A 14,223-nucleotide genomic window follows, 5' to 3' on the forward strand; every position below is an offset into this window, starting at 1 on the left:
ATATATTAATTTTAATACAACTGATCAATGTTTGTAGCAGACACTTTTGAAAAATCGTGCATATCTTTCCCTATCCTAAGGACTAAAACATATTTATTTATATTTTCTAACATCAATTTTAAGGTTTTATTTTTCAAATTTAAGTCCTTAATCCATCTTGAGTTGATTTTTGTATGTGGTAAGAGTAGGAATCTAATACCACTTTTTTGCATATTTTTATTTTCCTACTGACCTGATATACTACTTCTGCCATCATCAAATTTTGATTCATGTGGAGGGACGTTTCTAGGCTCTTTATTCCACTGGTTAATTTGTCTGTCCCTTCACAAATACAAACTTATCTTAGTAACTGTAACCTTATAATATAATCCTTATATAATTTTTTAGGTACCTTAGGGTTTTCTATGCAGACAATCATTGTGCATGTGTGTTTTACCATCTTCCTTTGTAATTCTGTAGCCCTCTGATTTTCTTTTCTTCCCTTATTACATTGGCTAGGACCTCCATTATGATATTAATTAGAAATGGTGACAATGGACACCTTTACCTTGTTTCCAATCTTAATGGGAAAGTATTCAATTTTTCACCATTATGAATGATGTTATCTATAGGTTCTTTGTAGATGGCCCTCATCAATTTGAGGAAGTTCCCTTCTATTCCTAGTTTGCTGACTATATTTATCATGGCCCAAAGGTGAACTTTTTCAAATGCCTTTTCTGTATCTATTGGGACAACCATATGGTTTGTTTTTTAATACACTTATGTGGTGAATTGCATTTATTGATTTTTGAATGTTACAGTATGCTTACATTCCTGGCATAAATTCTACTTTTTCTTGATGTATTATCTTTTAAAAATATGATTAAAATATGATTGAATGTAGTTTACTAACATTTAAAAATAATTTTACATTTATTTGTCTTTGTATTCTATTTATCCCATCTGTTCTTGGATTCTTTTTTTATTCTGCCTAGAAAACTTCCTTTAACAGTTCTTGTAGAGAACATCTATCTGCTGGTGATGAATTCTCTCAGGTTTTGTTTGTCTGATTTTCTGGATATAAAATTTTACACTGACAATTTTATTTTTCTTTCAATACTTTAAAGATGTCAAATCATTTTCTTAGTCGTATGTAGTTTCTGACAATAACTCAGTTGTTTTCTATCTTTGTGCTTCCATGTCTTCTTTCCCCTCTATGCTTACTTTTAAGATTTTGTCAGTGATTTTCAGAACTTTATAATGTGCCTTTGTGTAGTTTTTTGTTGTTGTTGTTTACCTGCTTGTGTTTGATGCAATTTTAAAATATGATTGTTTATACTTTTCACTATATTTTATATGTTTTAGTCATTGTTTCTCTAAACTTTTTTGTCTCTCCATGTCTCTCCTCTCCTTCTGGAATTCCAATTGCATATATTTTAGAAAGATGTTGTCCCACAGATCAATGATACTCTGTTATTTTTTCTTCAGTTTTTTTTTTTCTCCATGTAGTTCATTTTGGATAGTTCTGTCTTTCACTCCTAGAAGTTTAATTTTGATTTCTAAAATATACTGTATTTATCATCTTGTCATTTTAATGTTCACATTGGGGACTGCATTTGGAGCCTCATACCACCAGACGCAGTTTGGGCTTTTTCTCCCTGCACTATGGCCTGGAATGTCTCTCTGGAATAATCACAGAGGTTACCCTGACAATTGTTCAGTGTCTAAAAACCATCGAAGTATATATATTTGCCTGTTTTTTTAGTGATTTAATGCAGGAGGGGAACCCAGTCCCTGTTACTTCATTATAGCCATGGCCATCATTTGGAAAATATATTTTTGCTGGGTATAGAACTCTAGGTTGACAATATTTGTGCTTTCAGCATGTTAAATTATGTTTTGATTTTCAGCAGGTTAGAGATGTTATCTTCTGGCTCATGGTTTTGACAACAAATTAACTATTATTCTGTTTCCAGTGACTTTTATCACTGGGAATAGGCCAAATTTTCCTGCTGCTTCTCATGTCTAGTATTTTTTATTGGATGCTGGACATTTTTGCTCTACATTCTTGTATGTCTGGATTTTGTTTTCTTCCAATTTCTGTCTCCTCAACTTCGTGAGATCTTTGTACTTTGTTTGGATTCTCCTACCTGTGGCATGGTCCAGGGTGTGTCTCCATATAGAAAGCCAGAATGATCATAGGACCACTTTATTTGATTTCTTTTCCTCAGGGATCACTTACATGCGCTGCTTATTTTCCAATATCTGAAGGTATTGTTTTTCTACATCATGTTCAGTTTTCTAGTTGCTCACAGTCAGAGTGCAAGTTCAGTACCAGTTACTATGTCACTTTTGCCAGAAGCAGAAATTTCATTACATTATTAAAAATAACTACCCAACTAAAGGCAAATAATAAACAAGAGTTTCCATACATTAACCAAAGAAGAGTTTGTCATAAAGCATGAATTATCATTAATCCAATCCCACACCCCTGAAGTCCTTTTCAAAATAAGTTTTTTAAAAATCAATTTCACATTTGTGTTTTCTAGTATTGCACACATTGCTGAAAGCCCACATCTTTAGCATTATATAATTTCTGCTACAATACACAATTGTGGGGCTGGTATACAAACTTTATTTTTCTCTGTCGTGGCCTAATTCCCCTAAGTATTATAAAGAGGTATTATATAGAATAAGAGTATTTGTTATTTGGGACAGACTCAACAATTTCTGGACTAACTATTCCAGAAGGATAAGAGTGTACTATGAACTAAGTTTTCAGAATTTATTCCATGCTCGCGCTATTCTTTCTCCCTTGCACATCTCATCTCATTCTATATCTGTTAAAGTTCCATCCCTTCTTCAATATTCAGATATGTCACCTCCTTTATCTATCCTTTTCTTGTCAATATATTTAAATCAAGACTTAGCTTTTTCTCCTCTGTGTTTCCAAATCTCTGTTTGTACTTCACATGGGATATTTATCACATTCTAATTTGTTTTTTAATTATTTATGTACATGTCAAGTTTTCTCCCCAGTACGTTGTGAGTTTATGAAAGGCAAGGACTAAATCTTAATTTTTAGGCTGTCCCAGCACCTTGTACTGTGCCTGTCAACAGTGCTCAGTAAGTCATTATTGAATAAATGATGGAGGAAAATAAAAGGGCCTACAAGACAATCTTCCCTTAATCCACTGTTTTTTCCTAATCCATTGAGTCTGGTAATGCAGGCATCACTGTTCTCTGAATGTGTGCTTCAAAGGTCAATGCTCCTGATGTGGCTGAAGCTCATGCCAACTTCTCTTACTCTGCATTGCCATGGAGAGTGAATGTTCACGCACTGGTGGTAAGCCTTCATACTTTTTTCTCCCTTTCTTCTGTTATATTTCTCTGCTAGTCCCCTACCCCATTTCCAGTATTCCTCAATCACTAAGGGTCTGAAAGTTTCTATAAGCTAAGGTTATAGATGGCAGTTTCCAGTAGTTTCTGTATGCATACCTACCCATGGAGAGTAGGAGTGTGTGCGTTTCAATGATATTTTTTCAGTCCCTCTTTGGTGCAGCTTCTAGCATTGAGCATGCTGGGCTCAGTGGCACTTTGTTTCTTTAATCTTTCTTCTCTTTAATGTGCTTGTTTACTTGTCTTTGACCACACTCTGATTGCAGAATTAGTTTTCAAATTATTATATTCTTTGGAAGGCTAAGTGAGCTGAGGGTCACGAGTGCAACTCAAGCAGAGGAGGGCTTATTAATGCACTTTAGGCTATTAATTGAAATCAGTTCCTCAGCTGTTTATGGAGAAACACCTTCCCAATATCATGTTCCGTCCTATGTACTGGACATGCCAAGTTGAGTAAGCATTGGTTTTAAGGAATTTATTGTTTAAATGGAGAGATTGATAAGCAAACAGAAAGTGAACATATGGTGACAGAGTACAATAACAAAGGGTGGGTAACAAAGAGGATGCCCTTGGAAATGTAAAGCAGGAATAACTCTGCCTGAGGGAAGTAAGTATGGCGTGTCAGTATCTTGGAGAAGGTTACGTCCAAGCTGGGTCTTCTAATATGAGTAGGAGTCCATTCAACAGAGAAGTATAGATAGTTCAGTAAGAAGACATAGAACGTGCAAAGGCAAAGAGGCATGAAAGATTATGATTTGTGTGGTATGTTTGAGAGGATGGCAGTGAGAGGAAATTGTCGGGAAAGTGAACCTGAACCAGACTTTGCACTTTTTATGGTCTAAGAAATATGCATTTGTTCCCATAAGCCAACCTTTCCTAATTTTTGGTCATATACTTTCCACTTTCACATATTTGTATAATATCTGTACCAATGTTTACTTAATACTTTAAAAAATCAACTTTAACTCACTTCACTTAAAATAGTTTATCAGGCAATATTGGATTATTTTTAAAAGGATGGATATCACATATATGAATCAGAATAGTAGAACGAATACTTGCAAACTCATTATCCAGTATAAGAAGTAGAACGTTATCATCCAAATCAAGAATGAAAACATTTCCAATGCCACTGCTTTATTTGTATGATTCTTCCCTGTGTCATCTCCTTGTCTCCCCTAAAAGGTTAGTACAATCCTATACTTTGCATTCATTGTTCCCTTGCTTTTTGAAGAATTGTCTTATTTCACATGAATATATCCACTAACAGCATATTGTTTAGCTTAGCTTGGTTTTGAATTTTAGATTTTGATTTGTGGCAGCCTTGTGGAAAAAAGATGGGTGCAGGAGCAAGCCTGGAGGAAGGGACACCTTGCAGATGATTGTCAGAATTAGAATCTAGAAAAGACTATGTTTTGAAGAACTTGGATTAAGGAGGGGAGAGCGATTAAGTAGGGAAAGTGAAGAGTGGATATGATCTATTTCAAAGGCAGAATTGCTGAAATCAAGGAGTTATTTTAAAGTAGTATATTTTATTTAGTAAGAGCTCCTTTAGAAACTGCCCTTTATAATGTTTCTTATGGCAGAAATATGAAAGTGTTTGTTAGTTTATTGACATAAATAGTTTGTATTTTGACCTTTGTTGTGCTGGTGGTTCCCTGTGGTTTCCACGGAACAGAGAAAAGCAAGCTCATAGGCCTTCATCCTAGAAGGTCTGCACGGTCACTTTTAAAGACTAGTAAGTAAAAGCCATCTTGTGTACTTTTGAAGAGTATTCAAGGTATGGTACTTTATGATCCAACTAAGCAGCTGAACCAATAGGCAGATCTTGGTATTTTAACTATAGAACAAGTCTTTCTCCCTAGGCCATGTCTTGAATTTGTTTTTTAAGCTCACCACACCCAGCCTTTCCCCATATTTAGTTTTAAACAAAAATCTCACCATATTTCTGTAATTAATCTGTACAATATTGCTATTGTTTTCAGAGTAACTTTGGAAAGCCCCAACACTTTGGGCAATATTTGCAAAATGCAGTTAATTTAATGCTATCTACGTTAAGGGAGATTTTAAACTTTAAAACAAGAGATTGAATTAGCCAGTTTTATTGAGACTAGAGCAATTAACTTGTAATTTATGGTTGGCTCAAAAAGGTCACTCACTGGAAGTGGGTGTCTGGGTACTCCCCAAGTCCTCAAGCTGACCTGGATTGGGCAATTTGAGCAAAGCAGAATGGTTTGGAAGAAGCATTCTTCAGCCAGGAGGACACTCATGCTATGCCAATTAGACTCGGAAACTGGTTCAACTTGCTGGGTCAAAAAACAGCTAGACAGCAGGAGTTTAAAAAATACAAAATGATCACTTGTGAAAATGCAGGTGGAATACAACAAATGTCAGGTTAATTTAAGCCATCTTTGGAGAGTGAATACTCTTCTCACTTTCCAAAATCATTATTTAATTGAGCAATTTCTTTAGTTCAAACCAGACTGGTTGTTGAACAAACTGTCTCACAGACTAGGAAACCCAGTCGCTAGGAGATAAAATGTCTAGGATAAATTAGCATCATTCAGCAGTAGTGGGATTCAAATAGGCCCCAGTGGTTCTGCATGTCATCACTTGGCTGTGGGCCTCTTAGACTATTTAATTCCATTAAACTAACATTTATTTAGTGCCTGTTATGTAAAAGTTCTGTACTCAGCACCCTGATAATGCCACAACGCTTTCCTAAGGGACTGGGCAATTTGGGGAAATGTCAAACAGTTTATAACAGGGTCCTCTATCTATTTGTCTCCCCTAAAGCTGAACTGATTGGAAAAACGAGGGAGGGTGTGGGTCACTGTGATCAGAGGACTTGATGGTTGTGACTCCGTTGTCCCATTCTCCCTCGAGGAAATTTTCAAAAACTTGGGGTGGGGAGCCTAGTGAAGAAAGGGATTTGGTGGTTTGAAGGAGTTTAAAAAATAAGATCTTAACATCTATTATTTGATCCTAGATCTATGACCTAATCCTAACAAGACATAATGCATTGGGGATTTAGTGGCCACTTTCATGGGTTGGCACACATTTCTTCTGCATCCCTATTTGCCCAGCCATTAATTTTATTTTAATATATACTTGTACTCTGGCATTTTCTCCTGTGAATATTTTATTTGCATTTAAAAATTTTTTAACCTCCCGATGATTGATGGGGAGGAGGGGAAGGACAAGACACGAAGCAGACAGATAAGCTGACAAAAATGACAAAAAACCATTTAATGTTCAAATCAGAACAGAAAGCTGTTTATGAGTTGTGATCTATTGTTTGATACTGAAGAGTAACAGAGGCATAATTAAATCTTTCACCCAATGCTTTATCCAGAGAGATCTTTTCAGAAATTCGGGCAGTATTTATCTTATAAAAGCAACCTTTTTTTTTTTTTTATGGAACTCACTTATATACTGCTACGATTTATATGACTGCTCATTTATATGATTGTTTAGCTTAGTTTGGTTTTGAATTTTATTATAGCCGTGATGTCTGAACCTAAGGTCCCAAACTGAACCTCTCAGTATCCATGGCATTGCAAGCATGGCTATGCATGCAGTAGGGAAAATAATATCATGTATTTGCATAGTGTTTTTTTCATTTTTAAAGCCCTTTCACATCTACTAGTACATGAAATTGTGTCACTTACTAAAATTCATTGTTAATTTCATTTTTCTAATGAACATTTGGCCACCATCCTGTAGACCAGGTTATAGATGCTTCACCTATTACCTGAGGGTTTTGTTTGTGTATTTGTTGAGCTAACTTTTTAACTAAAAATTTAAGGTCAAAAAGTACATTTGGTGGCCTTCTGGTTGGGAGCCCAGACTGTGGGAAACTCTTCTAGAGTCCTCTCTTAAAATCCAGATACTCCTTTGAAGGATTGTGGAACTAAGTAACAGCTTAAAAGGTAATAGTTAACATCTTGGCATGGATTAGTTGGCAGTTGTTGAAAAGGAGAGGAATTTTAGGGTGGTAAAGGAAGTTACCTGGAAAGGGAGGATGCCTCTGGAGGAGGGGGAGCATTAACCACGACTACTAGGAACAAACTCCACCTCTCCAATTACAACTGTGACCTCATCTCTCACTAACCTTCCCCATAAAACTGCTTAGGCACCTCTGGTGGCAAATAAAATCTGTCTCTAGACTCTAAGTTATTTGAGGGGATGAACCCTTGTCCCTCACCATTGCTTTCCAGCCCGTCTTAGCATACAGTAGAGAATCAGGAAATATATATAGAATAAATGAAAACTTTAATCCATAATTTGATGCCTAGTTGTAATATTTAAGTTTCTCTCTTGTGCTATCTTTGTTTTCAAAAGGAATAATGCTGGAGCATCCCAGAAATTGAAATGTTGATCTTTGTCTTAACCTCTAGAAAGGAATCCAATTTTTCTGTGGGATAATAAAAATAATAGACAACACTTACTGAATGTTTATTGTGTCCTGGGCACTGTCCCATCATTTTATACAGATCAATTTATTTAATTCTCACTACCAGCCCATTTTACAAATAAAGAAAACATGGCAGTTAATTTAAGTCTACTTGCTTATAAGTTTCCTCTCTTACTGCTAAAAAAGACAAAGGTGCTGAATGGCGATGACAAAGTCCCTTCTATTTGTTTTTAATTAAACTTCATTGTAGACTCAACAAAAATTAAATGCAAACAGAAAGAGAAAAAAAGAGGAATTCATCCCTCAGAAGCCCATCACAGTGCCTAAGTTTATCAATGCATAACAGTCTATTTAATTCATTCCTACGTGGATGTTTATGTTGGAGCTACATTCACGGTTAAATACGTCGTATTGTGGAGGAGTTAAGACAGCGCAAAACTATGTCCACCAGGTGGCACTCATCCCTTTAGATGAGGGGCATAGGTTGAGGGGGAAACACTTCTGATTGTGTTGTCAGCACCCTTGGCAAAAAGATTCAAGTACTGACCTTTAGTTTCCTGGGCCTACGGCTTTTTATCCAGGTGAGTTGAGGAGCTGTCAGACACCCACAAGTGCATCTTGCCTATTTTGCTATAAAGGAGAGGAAGTTCTCAGCTGCATAGCAGTATGGTGTGGTTGATGGATGTAGGGTTCTGTTTCAAATCCAAATTCAAATACAGGTTTCTTCAAATCCTAGGCCTACCAGTCACTAGTTGTATGACTTGGGCAAGTTACTTAACCTTTCTGTGCTCCAAGATCCTCATGTGTGAAATGGGGACAATCATCATACCTATTTCATTTTCAATTGTCTGTTTTAACAGTCCTCTGCTCACAGAGGGCCCAGATAAATGTTCCATGAAATGGAATTAATTATGTGACCCTTTAGTAGCTGGGCATTAAAATGCAATTAAAATTTTACTTGGCTCAGAATATACCATCAAAGAGATGAACTTGAGTTTCAGGCTTTTTTGTTGTTATTGTTTGTTTTATTTTCTAGAGATGGGGACTCACTCTGTTACCTGGGCTAGACTGCAGTGGCACAATCATAGCTCACTGCAGCCTTGAACTCCTGGGCTCAAGCGATCCTCCCACCTCAGCCTCCCAAGTAGCCAGAACTATAAGCATGCACCACCACACATGGCTAATTTTTATTTTGTTTTTTGTAGAGATGGGGTCTTGCTATGTTGCCCAGGCTGGTCTTGAACTCCTGGCCTCAAGTGATCTTCCCACCTCAGCCTCCCAAATTGCTGGGATTATAGGCATGAACCACTGCACCCTACCAAGTTTCAGTTTTAAATGGTAAAGTAAAGCTATGACTATTTACTAGATGTAAATTACTCACAAGAGCAAGAAATACTGATTTAGCCTCTCTAGTGAGCCAGTTTAGTCACTTCTCTAGGTGCTTTTGCTGCAAAGATGAGCAAGACAGGTCCTATCCCCACTCCCATTAAGCATATAATGTAGCAGGGAAGATAAATAAATAATGACATAAAAGTAAACAATTACAAATGTACAAAGGAATGTAAAACAGATGGACCTAACCTAGTATGGAGAGTTAGGGAAGGCTTCCAAAAGGAAGTGGTTGTAGAGAATCAGGTAATGAAGCAAAAAGAAAGTGGGCAAGCGTTCCAGGCAAAAGAACTGGCATTTGCACAGGTCTTAAAGTGGAAAAAAGCTTGCTAAAATCAAACACCTGAGAAAAGTCCAGTGTACCTGAAGGGGAGAAAAAGTGGAACAGAGAGGCTGGCAGATGGAGAGGTTACTTACTGGGCAGGAAGAAGTATTAAAGAGTTTTAAATGGAAAAGTGACATCAGATGCTGTTACTCTGAGAACTGCACATTTTAAGAGGTCATTATGCAACTTGGGAGGCTGAGGTGGGAGTATAGCTTGAGGCCAGGAGTTCAAGACCAGCCTGGGCAACATGGTGAGAACCTATCTCCACATTTTTTTTTTAAATTAGCTGGGTGTGGTGCCACATGCCTGTAGTCCCAGCTACTCGGGGTGTGGGGGCTGAAGTGAGAGGATTGTTTGAGCCCAGACGTTTGAGGCTGCAATGAGTTATCATCATGCCACTGCATTTCAGCCTGGGTGACAGAATGAGACTCTGTCTCTAAAAAAATTAAAAGAAAAGATTACGACTGAAATGAGGAGAAAAAGAGGCTAGTTTGATGAGGTAAGACTGTACTGAGAGCGTCCAAGGCAAAACCTTTTGTGTTACTTCAGCCTGATTATGATGGTAGCCTGAACCAGTGTGGCAGGAAGTAAATGACTTTGAGAGACTCTTAAGGCATGTGAACTTGACAAGATTTGTTGATTAGATGTGTGGAAGGGACGAGTCTAGGTATCTGACTTAAACAACAGTGTTGATGGTATTACCATTTCCCAAGACCCAGAGAACATTGGAGAAGTAGCAGTTTTGGAAATTTAAGTTAATGTGTTCATTTCAGGATAGGATGAGTTTGAAGCCAAAGATATATTCAAGAGAAACTATTAAGAAAGTACTTCTATGTATGGAGCTTGAAAGGAGACTGGGGTTGTTTAAGTAGATTTAGGAGTTGACACTATAGCTATAAATTGAAGCATGATGAGATCTTCTAGGGAGAAAGTGAAGAGTGAGAAAAGAAGATGTCCTGGGTCACAACTCTAGGGAACCTCACCATTTTATACATTAGTAGAGATGAGCGATCAATACTCAGTAATGAAAACAGAAAGAATAGTCAGAGGTGCAAGAGCAAAATCAGAAGGCTCAAGTGCCCTCCTCCAAAAATAATAAAGAAAGAGGAAGTGGTCAATGGTATTAAAAGCTCCTGAAAAGTCAAAGATGATGAGAACTAAAACATATTCTTGGTCTTGGGGACAAGTAGGCCATTGGTGACCTTAGCAAGATCAGTTTCTATGGAACACTAAAGGCAGAATCCAGATTGCAATGAGTTGAAAGGCTAAATATAACGTGAGAAAATGATGATCATAAATGCTGAATATAGTTGGATTCATTCACTGACACATTTTTATTGTGTGTCTGCTCTGTGCCAGATGCTCTACTACATACTGGAATTGATATGGTTAGGCTTTGTGTCCCCACCCAAATCTCATCTTAAATTGCAATCCCCAGGTGTCGAGGGAAAGACCTGGAGGGAGGTGATTGGATTGTGGGAGTGGTTTCCCCCATGCTGTTCTCGTGATAGTGAGGGAGTTCTCATGAGACCTGATGGTTTTATAAATGGCAATTTCCCCTGGGCCTTTCACTCCTCTCTCTCCTGCCGCCTTGTGAAGAAGGTGCCTGCTTCCCCTTCCGCCATGACTGTAAGTTTCCTGAGGCTTCCCCAGCCAGGTGGAGCTGTGAGTCAATTAAACTTCTTTCCTTTATAAATTACCCAGTCTTGGGTAGTATCTTTTTAGCAATGTGAAAATGGATAATACAGAGTTCTTCCAGGTGGATGTCATACAAACAAGACTGGGACAAGATAATTTCAGATATTAATGAGAGTGGTTTAAGTGATGGCCACAGGATCTTAGCTAGATAGAGAGAAAAGTGAAGGGATCAGGGACTGATGAATATTAGACAATAGAGTGAGGAAGCTACTGGAGGTGTCAATAAAATTAAAGAACCATAACTCCTGCAGTAATTGCTACAACCACGGAATAGGAGGTTGTGTCCAGAGACTAAGATTTCTGAGTTTCTGATGTGAAATGTTGATGTGGCTCTAAGAATGGGTGGCTGAAATGAAGGAGAGATGATAACGTGGCAACCAGTTACCTTTTAAAATGCAAGTCTGGATATGTCATGCTTACACATAAAACTTTCCAGCTGCTCTGAGGAAAAAGATTTTTTAAATCTTTAACATGGCCTGTAACGCCTGCTCATTCCTTCTGGCTTCGCCTCATGATGCTTCTTTCCAGTCACTGGTCTTTTCAAGGGCTGTTTTCTTGGCCTAAAATACTAACGCCCTCACCTAGCACAAAAGCTTTATCAAGTTAACCCCTACTCAACGGTCAGTTTTTAGGTATCAGCTTAATGTCACTGCCTCAAAAAGAGCCTCCTTTTCCCTCAGAGTGGTTCCATGAACTTTTCCTTCATAGCAATCATTGTAAGTTATTTGTGTTTGTGTGATTTTTAAAAAATTATTTTTGTGTTTCTCCCACAAATGTATAAGCCCCAGAAGAGTAGCAGTTATATAGGTTTTGCTACTTATTATATTCCAACAACTAGCACTGTGCCTAGCACATAGTAGGTGCCTAATAAATAATTGTTGAATGAATGGACAAATAAAGAGGTTAAGCAATTTGCCCAAAGTCACTAATTGAACCTACTAAAAGTAACATTAATATTTATATTAATATTTATAAAATATATTCATTAAACTTTATGCTTCTGTGACATTTTTCATGTATGTCATAATGGGTGAAGGACACGAACAGATACAACAGGTAGTGAAGAAGACAAAAATTTAAAGAGATAGTGATAGAAAACAGGAAGGAACACATCTTGGAGGTTTGCTACGCCCTGAAGTCTCCCCTGGGGTTTCTGCCATGGAATGAGTGTTGTGCCAGAGCCAGATGGCCTCTTCCACAATTACAAGAGGCCTTATTCTATTCCGGTCTCTCTTTCTGCCTGACCATTGTGGAAACTCTAACTACATGCAAGCCTGTACACAAGCAGTGGGTGCAGAGCAACCCCTGCACTTTCTGAGTATTGGCTGCCAGACTAAGTGAAGAGAAGGTCAGTTTCTCAGCAGGCCCGAGCCTGTCTCAAGTCTAGACCTGCCCATCTCTTCTGCGAGTATATAGAACATTCATTGGTATCAAGATGGCTTAACCTACTAGCTGAGGATTTTGTGTGTATTTTCTTGTAACCCTATGGCCTTTCTTCCATTTTGCAGCTAGACGATGGGCCATCCACTGCCTCAGAGAAAAAAAGAAGTGTTTCTCTGACTTGAGTTCAAATATATAAAGCCTACAGGGAACAAGGCATTCTCAGGAGAAGTTAGTAGATTTGAGAGGATACACAATGACGCAGGAACAAGATTTCCCACTGCAAAGGATCATTTGATGGGTCAAGAGTAGTAAGTGTCCCTGACTATCAGAAGGGAAATAAAAAACATGAGCTGCTGGTTTGTTTTGGCTGGGAGACAACAGTAATCTCACAGAAGTAGAGATTGCTGCCCCTAGTTGCACAGAGAGCTTGAAGAGGCTTCAAGATGTCAGAATAGAAATGGCTATGGGGTGTGGCTCTGGAGTTTGTCTAGATGCATGGGCCTGAGGCTGCCTCACAGAGTGCGCCCAGCCCAACTTGATGTGCATCTAGGGAATGATTTCTGTATGCTCATGAAGAACACAGAATTGCTGAAGGCCCTTGGATAGCCCCTCAAACCCCACCCCAGGCCCAGTGACATGCTGGGGCCTCAGGAAAAACTTTGTCAGCAAGGACAGTCACTGGACCAGAAGGAGCCCTTTCGATGGGTGCAAGGCCCATCCAAGCAGCAGTCTGAGTAGTTCAGTCCCTGTAGGCCAATGGAACAAGATCCCGGTAGATGCCAACTTGGATACCTGTATATTTTTCCTAGCATCTTGACCCCCTCAAACTTAAGCCTGACACCATGGAAAAAGAGAGAGGGAGGTCTTTAAATTGCCTAGGATTACATTTCTGCCACTCAGATGAATCTAAACCTAATATGAATTGTAGACATTCACTATTTTCTGTATTAAAGAAATGTACCTTTTTAAAATTAGAAATGGACTTATATTTCTTGCCCACTTGAGTCTGTGGACAGTGATTCACATTCTGCACACATATTTCTAGTTATTTTTTCCTGCATTCATGTCTGGTCTCCAGAGCTAGACTGCAAGATATTCAAGGCCCCAGAGTAGCCCTCTTTTCTTTCTGCTGAGCACTTTGTACATAACAAGACACATTTTGAGAGAAATCCTATGGAATAGGATGTGAATAATTGTTTTGTTTACACATTATTAACTAGAACATCGGTTCAAGGGTTTCTCAGCTCCGATTTCATTTATAAGTTGTACAGTTTTCCCCAAGTATTCATTTTTCACATTAAGAAATAAATATTGTCAAGCACCACCACAGGCAAGGCCTTACTTCTACCTCTTCCTGGGGATGTAGTCCTTGTCCTCAGGGAACTTGTTATTGGAGATGTAGACAAGGTGTAGCTGATTGCATTGAACATGCATTGAGTTTAGGACAACACCTAGGAGGTTTTGTTGCCTGTTTTGAAATACATGGATAATCTGATTGCAAAAGTGATAAATGTTTAATTGAGAACACTTGCAAAATATAAAAGTAAACAAATTGTACCCATAAACTCAGAACCTGTAAAATTAGAAATAATCAATGTTGATATTTTGGTGTATATCATTATATATGCCTCGT

At 38.0% G+C, this 14,223-nt stretch overlaps 1 long non-coding RNA gene across 2 annotated transcripts in view; it reads right to left on the reverse strand.

The window, feature by feature from the left end:
• The window catches only part of LOC129488196 (uncharacterized), a 53,593-nt gene that overhangs the window by 17,480 nt on the left and 21,890 nt on the right, over positions 1-14,223 (reverse strand). The gene's annotated exons all lie outside the window — the stretch shown is intronic.

Source organism: Symphalangus syndactylus, chromosome 8 (assembly GCF_028878055.3).
Source record: "Symphalangus syndactylus isolate Jambi chromosome 8, NHGRI_mSymSyn1-v2.1_pri, whole genome shotgun sequence".
Taxonomy (NCBI): Eukaryota; Metazoa; Chordata; class Mammalia; order Primates; family Hylobatidae; genus Symphalangus; species Symphalangus syndactylus.